This window comes from Quercus lobata, chromosome 6 (assembly GCF_001633185.2).
Source record: "Quercus lobata isolate SW786 chromosome 6, ValleyOak3.0 Primary Assembly, whole genome shotgun sequence".
In the NCBI taxonomy this organism is placed as follows: Eukaryota; Viridiplantae; Streptophyta; class Magnoliopsida; order Fagales; family Fagaceae; genus Quercus; species Quercus lobata.
The window spans coordinates 21730770-21742396 of NC_044909.1; the positions used below are offsets into that span (position 1 = coordinate 21730770).

Sequence of the window (11627 nt, forward strand, 5' to 3'; positions counted from 1 at the left end):
AGCTTACCATCGCAAGGTCCCTCTTAAGGGACAGAAAAAGCTCGGGCTGGGAGAACCGCCTGTAGGCCTCCATATCCCGAGGAAGGAGCACTGGCTGCTCCAGGGCCTCAGCTATGTAGCCCACTCTACCCCTGTTGTACTCTCGAACCGAGGCAGTGTAGGGGATAGCAACCCCGTCTAGCTCCATCTTCGGACTCCATGCGCGGGGAATAACGCGCACCTTAGCCCGATTCTCCTCATCTCGACTCTCCGTGGAGTTAGCCCTTTTACTCCTCTGCCCCCGAGTGGCTTTCTGCTGCTTAGCCCGGCGGGGGGCCACTTCACCTTCCTCAGGAACGTCAACCGGCCTTTTCTTTTTTAGGTCAGGGTTAACCTTGAGGCCAGGGTCGAAAGGAACCTGAGGGGCGGTCGGGGGAGGGTCCTGGGCTTGTGACTTAGCAGGCGCCTTTGAAGACTGACCCTTTCCTCGGCTGGACATCAGTTCTCGTAAAGATTTTCCCTTGCTAGCCATATTGCTTACTTCCTCATCTGAAGAATCGTCCAAGCAAGTTATAATGATTGGAGCGCCAACCATGGAGTTTCGATCCTGCTCTCCTTCAGGATTCGAGAGCTCGACTACGGGGGCTTTGTCAACCTCCTCTTCAAAATAAAACTCGTCTATTTCCTCCTCAAGGGAAAGATGAGATGATTCGGCCTCTTCCGCAACTAGCACGGCGGCTTCGAGGTCTTCTGGAAGCAGTTGCACGACCGGTGGAGGATCCCGAACTCCAGGTAGCACGACTGGCTTAAGATTTACTCGGGCCAAACACCCAAGCTTGGACACGTCAATCCTAGCTAACCGGGGGCTACCAGCTCTAATGGCGTGGCCAATGGGTTGGAAAGCACGGGTTAGTGGTTGATAGGCCAAAACCAAATGACACGCCCGCAGCTGCCCATCCTCGTGGACGTAGATTTCTGACCTTAAAAGATAATTTAGGGCCGGAACGTTCACGTGGCTCAGCCTGGGAGCAACCAAAGCTCTATCTGCAATACAGCCAAGAAGAAAATTAGAACTAAACTAAAAGATTTATGACAAGCGGAAAAGAGAGTAAGTTCGAGGAGCTAAGCCCCTTTCCTAAAGGATTGGGCCAAAGGCGCCGCACCTGGGGTTCCTGCCTGAGTTGGACAATGAAGACCATCGCTCCATTCTCCTGAGGCAATGAGGAAGTCATCCTTCATAGTCTTATTGGATATGGGGAGACAAGAGATTAGCCTAACCTCCTCGGATCGAGATTTAAGGTAATTCCCTCCGTTCTCGACGTAGTGGCACTCGTACATGCGTACCACGTCATGCCAGGTCAGACCCAGACCCATTCGCTCGTTCAAGACATCTATGCAGCCTAATACCCTGAACATGTTTGGAGCGCACTGGTGTGGCTTCAACCTATGGTGGAACAAGTAGTCCCGGGTAATCCTACGCATGGGGAGCGTCATTCCCCCTTGAATAAAGGCAATCATGGGAATGACCACTTCACCCACGCCTCTATCTAACAGTACTCCTTCTGGGGGACAGTACCGCAGAACCACCCCCGGCGGGATATGGTATTTTGCCCTAAAAGCCTCCATAGCAGCCGGAGTGTCCACTAGTTTTTTGAATCTACCCATCTAAGCTGGATTGGAGGAATGGAAATAAGGACCGAGGAGAAAAATAAAATCCGAGGAGAAAATCGAAGCTACGAAGCTAATGGAACTTACGGATATCTTCACAAATAACCGGTGAGGTGATCGGAAATATCTTCTAGGGAAGGCGCTTCGCAGAAACGATTGTGGAGATTTGAAGGAAGGAGGTGCTCAAGGATTTCTGGGCGCTGGAGTTCTCTGGAGCTCTCTGTTCTGATGTGTGGATAAAAAAGAAAAAAGGAGCCCCTCAGGCGCTTTATATAGCAGGAGGGAGAGAGAAAAAATCCCTCCCGCTCGCAAATTCAAAGAGCAATGCTAGCCGTCAGATCCACATCTGGCCGTTGGATGAAGGAGACATAAAGATGTCTGGAGTAAATGGCCGCGCCTCGTAAATTGTGGCGTGTCAAAAGTAACCGCCCACGCGCGCGGACCAAGAGTTCATCCGTTCCATCCTTTATAAATGTCAAAACCCCGCTTTTCTCCTCGGAGGGAGATCAAAACCGGAGTTTTAAGGGGCTATTGTGGAGACCGGCCCAGGATAACAAGTTGGCTGGGTCTTGGGCCCGTCGGAGGACGATTCTATCCGAGGAGACGTCGCGGCCCATAATCCCTGCCCAAGCCAACTGGGGCGAAGAAAACACGTCCGAGGAGCAACTCCTCCTCGGACATTCCAAAGTCCAGATCAATGCTACATCCCAGTTACTGTAGCCCTCACTCCAAACACGTAAAAAGAAAGAAGGCTCAAAATATCCCAGCAAAGGCTGTCACCACCACATTAAATGCACCACAACTACTCTCCTGGCCGCATTAATGAAGAGAAGACCCTTGGACAGTATTACCTTGGTCACTGCAACTCACAAAGAACTGGTAAGGGCGTCTGATGAGACAGGTGCTCAAGTGGGGGCTTGGATGATCAACAAGTGTAGGGTCCAGATGATAAAAAATGGCCTATATCATATGTAAGAGTCCCCCAGAAAAAAGGGGGGATGGAAAAAAGAGAGGAGAGAGGAGAGAAACACTAGAAGTCATTGTATGAAAGCTTGTCCATGAATAAAACTTCCACTTTGACATCCATTTTCTTGATTGACGTTTCTACATCCACTAAGGACATGCAACGAACCGTCTGAGCCAACTGGAACCGAGTTCTTCAGCCCATACTCTACAAATTTCATTGTGTGGGACTTCTTTGGCCAGGGCCTGATCGTCTAGGACCAGGTTAACGAAAATCGTGTCCCTACAGTTCTCATTCAAACTCTCGAGGTCAAATAAAAAGAATCAATAAGAAGAAAATGGCCTAATACTTGAAATCATAAGTTCATCACTGCCCATGTAGCCAAAGATGCTCTTAAAATTCACCAACGGTACAACTTTTTGAGTCCAAGATTCAACAACACCATAATCCCCCCCCCCCCCCTTTTTTTTTTTTCTTTTTTGTAATTTGAAACCTTGCTTCTTAATGGTATTTTCTGATCCACGCTTTGCTTTTACATGTAGGCTTTGGTTCACATGGCTTGCTCTATATACGATTCACGTAGCTTACTCTCATAGATCTAAACATAATTTGGTTGGAGTAAATGCAAAGCAAAAGCAATGCACATATTAGAAGTTAGAATTGATTTAACTAAAGTTCAATAAGTACTAAACAACTGTGGTGGATTTGGTGGTATCTTTAAGCATGTATCTCATTATATATAATGATTTAATTATGTAAATAACTCTATTTATTTACTATTTCTCATGTTTAAATATTATTAAAAAAAAATTCTAATCAATTTAAGTGGAATAACAATGTTTCATATACAAGCTTGAATTGCAAGTTGGTAAGACAATAAAAATTGCAAATTTGTGTAGTGTTTTACAAAAAAATAAAACAGAGGAGTTAAATCAAGATCATGTACCTGCAACTCTCCAATATGAAAGAAGAGGTAAGAATGATAGAAATTTTATTTGTCAAATTAAATGAAATTGATTGTATTAGATTGAAAATTGATGTTTTCTCTCTTTTGAGACCATATAAAATATTTGAATGAAATAAGCTGTTTGAAAACACTTTTATTATTATTATTTTCATTTTGTTAATTTTCTTTAGTGTTATTATTGGTTTTTTGTCTTCATGTGATTTTAATTAATGAATTCAAAATATTCGAAAACATTGTCAAGTTTCTAAAGGCTCCTTCTTTGTTTTTTTATTTTGTTTTTATTAAATTGATTAGATTTTGTATATTGGTTGCCTTTTGTTTAAACTAATTTTCTTAGTTTTGATCTAATTTATATGCTTAGGGTTAGAGTCTTAGAATTAATGATTAAATATGTTTAGAATTAATTGATTAATTTTAACAATTTTCTTATTCGATTTTTATGTTACATCAAATTATCAAGATTTTCTACACTTGTATTCTTGAATTATCAACTTTAATTTTAATTTATAATATTATCAAGATTATATTAATTTTAGATTTATCAATTGTTTAGTATGTTTTTTTAAATAATTATCTATTTAAAATTCAATTTGGAATTATATAATTATTTATTTAAATAATTTGATTTAGTTTTAGGAAGAAATCTTACCCCTTATTTTAGTGAGATAATTATTTACACTTGATAATTTTTTCTTTTTTCTTTATTGAATCTATTAAAATATATAATTATTTATACATTTATTTTATAAGATTTTTCATAAAACCGTGCAACGCACGGGTCTATAACTAGTATATAATAATAGGTGAAACTGAGAGAAATTCAAATTAAAATTTCAAATAAGAGTTTCAATTTTGCGTCATGTGTCTTAAATTATTTATTCTTAAAGACTTTTATTTCTTAATTTTATAACCAAATGTGGGGCCACATTATAAATATAAATATTCATCCATGTGAGTTATTAAGTATAAAATCCAAAGAGTTTAGAATAAATTGATTGTAAAAAAAAAGTGTTTCACAATAATTAAAAAAAAAAAACTAATAATATCCTTACAAATTTTTTTAAAGAGTTAACAAAATATAAAAATGACTATCAATAGTATTTAAATTATATATATATATATATATAGGTGTGGGGCCAAAGAAATTGTGACCTTGACCCATTTTACCTTAGGGCCCAAGGCCCGAGCCGAGGTGGGATATAGCCGAGGACATATAATAAAAGTCCAAGTAGCCTTGAGACATAGCCGAGGATGATTCTGTCCTCGGCATCCCCAAGGCTTTCCTAAAAGAAAGGGCAAGAACGGTATAGGAACTGTTTTAGGAAGGACCGAACACATCCGTGTTGATAAAGAAAGGACCCCTGGACAATATGGCGACAAATGACAAAGGAAAGGCTGCCATTACTGCAATTAAATACTCTGCGCCAGACAGAGCGATGCTTTTCAGCTTTTACAACCACCCCCAACCACTTTGGGTATGGGCTGATGGGACAAGTATCAGCCCTGGAAAGTTGAACCTACACGTGGACGTTGGAGGAAGGGGTAAATGTTAGTATAAAAGGAGAAGTAAACAGTCCAGAAAAAGTGGCTGGGAAAAAGGCCAAGAACCAGAGCCTCCCAGATCGTATCGAGGAGAATGACTCTTCGAACGAACATATGTTTAAATTTGTATGAACACTATGACCAACCACCGTTCGGTGACCAAGGCCTAGCCTTTCAAACCCACGCTCTACAAATTATATTGTTTGGGCCCCTAACGTGCGAATCCAATATCATTTTGGGATTGTTACGAATCAAGTCCTTACAATAGGAATTATATAATGCATCTTATTGTATATCTTCAAGTGTATCCATACATATGCATGAGTTTACAAGTTAGTTACTTAACGACAAAGACAATAATTACCAATACAGACATGGAGGAAAAGAAAACAGTAGCAATAAAATCATCATCGTCCTTGACTGTGGCTATCGATGCTCTGCTTCATGCGGTGGGGTTCCATTTTGAACATGTCTCGCCACAAAAAAGTTACCGGCTGCCTTCATCTTACTCAGATTTGTTGTCAGGTTACCACTATCACTATTCCTCTCTAATTCATTAAATTAATTAATCTATGTTAATTTTTTTTTTTTTTTTTTTTTTTTTGTAATTATAATTAACATGATTGATGAAATGGAAACAAGTACAGCCATTCAAGATGCTACATGGAGGTGTATCAGCACTGATTTCTGAGTCTATGGCAAGCTTAATTAGGAACCCACATGGCTTCGGGTTCTCAAAGAATAGCTGGTGTTCATCTTAGCATCAGCCATCTGAAGCTTGCTCAGCTTGGTGACCCTGTGTTTGCAGAGGCTACCACTCTTAGTGTTGGCAAAACCATTTAGGTGGGCTCATTTTAGATTACACTCAGTCCCTACATAATTTATGCTTTAATTTGGTACTTATATGTTTGGATACCGCTTATTTTGTTGAAACAAAAAAATTATTGTTGAAAATACTATTTTGTTGAAAATAATGATAATAATTCTTTCCCTCCACAAATATTTTGTATGCTTTTGTTGGGATAAATCCATGTCTATGTGTGAATTAAATTAAATACAATCCAAGCAACATAAAAAATAGAAATCTATGTAAGTGATAAAAAATCAACCAACAAGAATACCAAGAAATTACGTGGAAAACCCTCCAGTGTAGAGGGAAAAATCATGAGACAAATTTAATCAATCCATTATAATAAAATAGAGATTACAACACCCAAGTTATACCTAAAACCTAAGTTCACAATAAATTGGGAAAATACAATAATATTTCTAGGAACAAATACAACCTCACCACAAAATCCGGTAGTAAGATCTTTCACTCTGAATACTTCAACTCTCTGTGGTTGTAGCAGCCAAATAATCATCCTAGAAAAACCTCCAATTTATCTTCCTCGTATGTTTTGAGCAAAGGAAAAATTACCTTTTCTTTTTTCTCTTGGTGCTTCAAAACTGTGCTTCAGTTTTTAGTATCTCTGAATCTCTCTTTTTCTCTATCTACGTGAAACCACATGTACAAGATTTATATAAAAGCTTTGCCACACTCCTAATTCAATTAGAAATAGAAGTCTTTGATTTCTTGTGCAATTGGTACACCTATTTCTATATGAAATAGGATTCCTTCAATGCTCAAATACAAGTCCTATAAGGGCCAGACTTCAAGGTGCCATGCTCCTCCCAACAGTTTTGACTTTTCAAATTGATGTGTATACATGCAAATCAACATTTAGGGACAATTATTTTCACTGTAATTTTAAAGAATAGGTGGTTAAGGTTGCAAGTTGTGTTTGAAACAATATTACTTTGAGATGGTTTGATCATTACACCACTTTTATTATACGTTTTTAACAATTGATCACATCAACATTTATGAAAATTCTGGTGTCCCTCAACTAATTGGTACATATTTTAAGGGTGAAACTTCGCTATAGTTTCTTAGAGGTTGATTTCCAATTGAATTCGAATACATGGTGTGGGGCCCGAAATCTGAGGTCCCAGCCCACTTTGTGTTAAGGACCCAAAGCCCAGGCCGAGGAGCCCTACTGCCGAGGACGTGCAATGAAAGCTCCTTGAAGGCCCAAGGACGTGGTCGAGGACGATCTCCCGCTCAACACCTCACAAAACGCCCGAAGAAAAGGACAAACTCAGTACCAGAGCAGTACAAGGAAGAAAGCTGCCAACACCGTAATGTGGAGCCCTACGTCTGACAAGCCCATACTGCAGACCTTGCTGTTTAACTTTTCCCAACCACCCCCAACCACTCTGATGTATGGATTGATAGGACTAGTCATTACCCCCAAAAAGGGAAAAACTGACACGTAGACGAGAGACGGGAAGTAAACGCTGGTATAAAAGGGGAAGAGAGCCAGAAGGGGGGGGCTAGAAAAAGAAGAATGGGAAGAATGTGATGCTTCTCGGACTAATTCCGAGGAGTCAAACCCTTCGGGCTACATCGATGTAAGGCTTAGCTATTCAGGCCAAGCCTACCTTTGTATGAGCTCTCATAAAATCTAGACCGCTGACCGGCGACTAAAGGCAAGCCTTTCAAGCCCACTCTCTACAAATTATATTGTTTGGGCCTTTTTACGTGCGAACCCAATACCATCCTGGGGTCGTTAAAAATCGTGTCCCTACAATTGGCGCCGTTTGTGGGAAGGCTTGCACGTTGGCGCAGGTGGCGGTGGAGTCAAGTCTCTATCAAGCAGAGGTCCGCGAAGTTTCCTCCATTTCCAGCGACATGCAGTTATTGGTCCGACATAAACTTCTGCTAGGGGCTACGCCTTGCAGTGCCAATGGCACGAGCAGCTCTAGGGGCTTCCAACCTCAAGCAAACTCTCCCCACCTTGGTCGAGGGGCTAACCTTCGAAAAATAAATAAATAAATAAATAAAAATTTTTTACAAGTTTTGGACAGAACCAAGACCTTGTATGGTCCTCGGACTCAAGCCTATGGGGAAACCAACTACTTAAAAGAAAAAATACAAGTTTTGGATAGAACCACGGCCTTGTATGGTCCTTGGACTCAAGCCTATGGGGAAACCAACTACTTAGAAGAAAAACTACAAGTTTTGGACAGAACCAAGGCCTTGTATGGTCCTCGGACTCAAGCCTATGGGGAAACCAACTACTAAAAAGAAAATATACAAGTTTTGGACAGAACCCAGGCCTCGTATGGTCCTCGGACTCAAGCCTATGGGGAAACCAACTACTTAAAAGAAAAACTACAAGTTTTGGACACAACCTGAACGTTATACGGCACTCAGAATCCACCCCGGAAAGGAGTTACCCATTGATAGTGGGGTTGACCCATAGACTGAATGGGATCCCCAGTCTACCCTCGGATCCTCAATACCAAAGGAACTGATGCGACTATCATAGGGTCAGGTATTATCAAAAACACGGCCAATGTCCCTCACTGCTCGGCAACCCTCTCGGACGGTTTATTTAGGGTTTATCGTTCTCGGGCGGTTGCCTTGCACATGTTGCGGAGCACTCAGCTGTTATCTCGGTTAGTTTCGTGAGTTTAACCTACTGTGAGTTAGCATTATTACACTTGATATTGACGATAAGTTCAAATTAATAGGATTATGTTTCAAGGTTTCTTGCTCTAAGTATCATTAAAAGAAAATATAAATGTAGTATCCCATTCACAAAGTAGTTGTTGCAGAAAAAGAAAAATATTTAAAAGGAAACAAATCCATTTCTTATTAAGACAAAGAAACAGTACAGCGTACAATGAAAGAGCTTAAAAAAACTCATACTAAAACTAACTACATAAGCGAAAAGAAAAGATACAAGGGAGTGAAGAAAAAGCCGAAGAAAAGGTGCAGAGAGCCCGACTTTGGGCTAGCACCGTTGAAGAAAAAGTGCAGGGAGCCCAATTTGAGGCCAGCACCGTTGAAGAAAAGGTGCAGGGAGTCGGAAGTTGATGAGCCTCCACATAACCACGCCTGCGATAGAGCAGACGGCGCTGATGGCGGAAAACCTTACTCCTGACGCACCAAGAATCTGGTGTGACCAGTACCTGCTTCGGATTTTGACTGAAAGAGGGAGAAATACCATTTCCCCCTTGTCAAGACGGAAGATTGTCTTGAATCTGTGCCTCCCCTGTCCAGACCATGTCACCTTGAGTCTCGGAAGGACCTGGCGCCTCTGTGGCGGATGTAGTTCCTTTACCCTCGCCCGTGTCTCAAACATATTGCACAAAGGGTGGATAACACTGAATACGAGAACTGTGATTATAGCTAAAGGATTATGGTTTTGAAGAGAGCCGGAGGGTTTGTATGTAAGGAGAATAACCTTCTATCCTACTTATACAAAAGGTAAGGTGGTGGCATTCAATTCGTGCAGCTTTCCAAGGAATGCTACGGACAAGGCAGACTTGGCTCAATTTCCAACATCATCCGCAGCCGTAGGATCTGAAGATCCTCATAAAGGCGCGCCTCGAATACTGAAACGTCAAAGGACCCCGCATGGGTGACTAAAGGAATGCCTCTTGAATTTGGCACGTCTCACATGTTAATGGAAAAACACAAATATTAGTAGAGTACAGAATTTGAATGAGCCATGATGTGGGCCCAACATCACCAAAACCCTCCTCCCCAACTAAAAAATCGGGCAGCAGGATTTTGAGGGGCTATTGTGGGGCCCAAAATCTGAGGTCCCAGCCCACTTTGTGTTAAGGGCCTAAAGCCCAGGCCGAGGAGCCCTACTGCCGAGGACGTGCGATGAAAGCTCCTTGAAGGCCCAAGGACGTGGTCGAGGACGATCTCCCGCTCAACACCTCACAAAATGCCTGAAGAAAAGGACAAACTCAGTACCAGAGCAGTACAAGGAAGAAAGCTGCCAACACCGTAATGTGGAGCCCTGCGTCTGACAAGCCCATACTGCAGACCTTGCTGTTTAACTTTTCCCAACCACCCCCAACCACTCTGATGTATGGATTGATAGGACTAGTCATTACCCCCAAAAAGGGAAAAACTGACACGTAGACGAGAGACGGGAAGTAAACGCTGGTATAAAAGGGGAAGAGAGCCAGAAGGGGGGGGGGGGGCTAGAAAAAGAAGAATGAGAAGAATGTGATGCTCCTCGGACTAATTCCGAGGAGTCAAACCCTTCGGGCTACATCGATGTAAGGCTTAGCTATTCAGGCCAAGTCTACCTTTGTATGAGCTCTCATAAAATCTGGACCGCTGACCGGCGACTAAAGGCAAGCCTTTCAAGCCCACTCTCTACAAATTATATTGTTTGGGCCTTTTTACGTGCGAACCCAATACCATCCTGGGGTCGTTAAAAATCGTGTCCCTACACATGGATTCATTAACAAGTGCAAAACAAGGTTAGGATAATTATTTCAATATTCTGATTTAATTGTTAATGCAACTACATTGTTAAATTTAATTATGAAATATAAAAAATAGAGTACTTTAGATATTTTACCTAACTAATTTGGTTCTTTTATTTTTAATTCTGGATAATTTCCAATATATATCGGCCCATTCGAATTAGAATCTTCTTTACCGCAAGTTGCATTCTAAGACCCTAGTTACTATAATTTTCATTTATCCATATGCATCCTCCCTCCTTTCCTGCTATTAATTCTATTTTATTAATAGCAATTCCATATATCCATTAGCCAGCTCATATTGAAAAACTGGGTTTCCTATGACATAAAACCAAACTACTACAAGCTTTTCTAGAAAAACTATGCAACATCTTCAGTTTTTATTCTCCCCCTTTATACGTTTTTTTTATTATTAACGATATTAATTAAATTCTTGGAGTATATATGTTAATTAATATATTAACATATATAAGACCAATACAAATCTTCTATACCATTTCTTTTGTTCCACTAATCACAACTTGTCATGTATTTGTTTAATTTTTCTTATAAAATAGTCAAAATTTAAAATGGAAAAAAAATAAATACACATGACAAATTGTAATTAGTGGAACACAAAGTAGAACACAAAAAGCGGTATATAGGATTTATATTCTAATTTTAAGACTTATTTTTCAAATAATGTCAATTTTGAGTAGGTGTGGGAGGTGCAAGTCTGGAAGGTTGATCCTTCAAACTCAAAGCAAATCCTTGGTATCATCAATTCATCATCTAGGGTTACTCTTCTTTGTAACTTGCCAATGCCGGAGCATGAAAAAGATACCAGTGCAAGGATCAGGAAGTATGCAAAATTGTGAACCACCTGTGCATGTACTATGTTTGCATGACTTTGCACACTTGACATTTTAGCACTCAATTGAAATCAAAGCCATAGTAATTAAAATAAGGATTTACTGGACATAATTGTATTAAGAAACAAAAGAGAAGTAATAAATTATTTTGCACATAGATACTGATGTAAATGCTTTAACATTTTAGCTATTTTAGTACATTTGATGTTGAAGCTCTAACTTTATTAATTTAGTAACTTTAGTAATTACTCACTTTGTGTCTATTTGGGTAAACAATTTTAAAAATCACACTTCACCTATTGGCAAAATTTGTTGA

At 40.3% G+C, this 11627-nt stretch overlaps 1 pseudogene; it reads left to right on the top strand.

Annotated features, from left to right (window-relative positions):
• The first annotated feature begins 5494 nt into the window (after nt 1–5494).
• On the top strand, nt 5495–11317 carry LOC115949976 (annotated as a pseudogene).
• The last annotated feature ends 310 nt before the right edge of the window (nt 11318–11627 follow it).